Source organism: Pyricularia grisea, chromosome VII, assembly GCF_004355905.1.
Source record: "Pyricularia grisea strain NI907 chromosome VII, whole genome shotgun sequence".
NCBI lineage: Eukaryota > Fungi > Ascomycota > Sordariomycetes > Magnaporthales > Pyriculariaceae > Pyricularia > Pyricularia grisea.
In genome coordinates, this window is record NC_044975.1 from 426,010 (window position 1) to 428,168 (window position 2,159).

A 2,159-nucleotide genomic window follows, 5' to 3' on the forward strand; every position below is an offset into this window, starting at 1 on the left:
GAATAAATGGTAATAAAATAAACGTAAAACGTTATTTTAAAAATATAAATAAAATAAAACTCCACTTAGTATTTAAATAAAGGGTTATTAGAATTACTTTTTCCGCGAATTAAAATTTTAACAAAAATACGGTTAATAAAATTCTTTAAAATAAACCAATAAAATTATCCAGTAATAATTTGGAATGGAAAAATAAAATTAGACCACAACGTAGAATATTTAAAATTTACAAATAAATTCCACTATTATAAATTTCAATTTTAATTTTTAATAATTTAATTAATTCGACTTTGGTTAAAAAGTTTAAAAAGGTGTAAAATAAAATAAACGGCTATTTAAAAATATTATAAAATATTTGAAACGATAAATTTAAAAGCTTTATGAATACTTTTAATATATTATAAAGTTAAATATTATAAATTTATAAACTGTTTCCGATAATTTTAATTAAAAACGTAAAATTATATATAAATTGTAAAAAAGCGTTTTAAAATATTATTAATATGATAAGCATATTATAAAAATTAAACCTTTATTAGTTTTAGAAACGTTAAAATAATCCTAATAAATAAAAGAAAATACAATTTTAAAATTATATAAATTATATAGGAAAAACTTCTAAGGGAGGTTACGAGGTAACTTTAAGGTTTTAAGGTCGGAAACTATTTGTAGGAATAATTAAACCGTAGAATGGCAGATACCCGTCTGTTAACGGATAGTAAAAATTTGTATTATTTGTATAGTTAATTGCATAATTAATTGTTTAAGTTGTTAAGTTAAGTATTGGAATTGGATATATATACCGATTTTATAACATGATATCTTCGATCCGAATTACCGGATGTGTGGGGTAGAATCACGTGACTAGTTCTGGCCACGCAGGGCTGGCTAAAACCGTTTACTTAAATCACTTATTGCACTTATAAGAAAATGCAACAATAGCGGGAATTTAACTCATGCACTTTATATAATTATTATATTTATTATACGAATTATACCACTAGGCTATATTATTTATTTATCTTATTTTCTTTATTGTAGAAAAGACGTAATATTTAAAACTTTATACGTGTATACGTTCTATTTATTTTATTCGTTTATTTATTTTGGGTATAAGGTAACCTTATAAAAGCGGCTCCTGCTAACAAAAATACGAATATATTAAAAAATATTGAAACCTAAATTTATATAAATAAAGAACAATTTATCGCAACTATTTTAAAAAATTTTAAAAATATATAAAGATTTAAAATTATTATTGCAAATCTTATATGACTTTTACAGGTATAATCGAATATAATAATACATATACTAAAATTAAAAAAGCGATATAAAACCCGTAATATATTTATTATTGACAGACGATAAAAATAATATAAAAACCGAGAAAAACGGACTAATAATCATTACCCGTGTCGGAAAAATAAAAACGGTTTATAATAATTTTGGAATGATAAAAATTATAATTTATATAATAAACCAGGCTTTAAACTTCATAATTATAAAAATAAATAAAAACAGCGAAAATAAAAGAGAAAAAATAGAGATATTAACGGTGAAGCTAACGCGGTAATAAGTTATTTATTATAAGCAAAAATATGTTAAAAACGATTATTAAAAAATAAAAAAATCAAATAATAATTTGAATGTAAAAGAAAAATAAGGAAAGTTTAAATATCGGTTATATATTAATATATTTTATATATTTTAAAACAGCCGTTTCTTTAATAAATAAATTATCTCGCTATAAATGTAAATAAACGTAAATTTGAATTTTAAGCTTTTATTTACTTCGAAACGGTATATCACCGTGAAACTTTAAATAAAACGACTTAAATAACGTTCAATATAAAATTATATAAAATATAGAAGTAATACTGATATCTATGGCCGGTATTGGGCAAATAAAAATAATACAACGCCGAAAACCGGAAATTTAAGTAAATAAATTAAACCCGAATAAAGTTAAAATACGTTTTAAAGCTGGTAAAAGATTACCGCAATAGGAAAAATAACGATAAATATTTAAATTAATATTATTACGCTTTATATTATATTAATCCTTATATTATTTTCTTTCCATTAATAATATAAGTAAATTCGTAAAGGTTAATAATATTATAATATATATTTTACGAAAATTAGGGCATTTATGATTT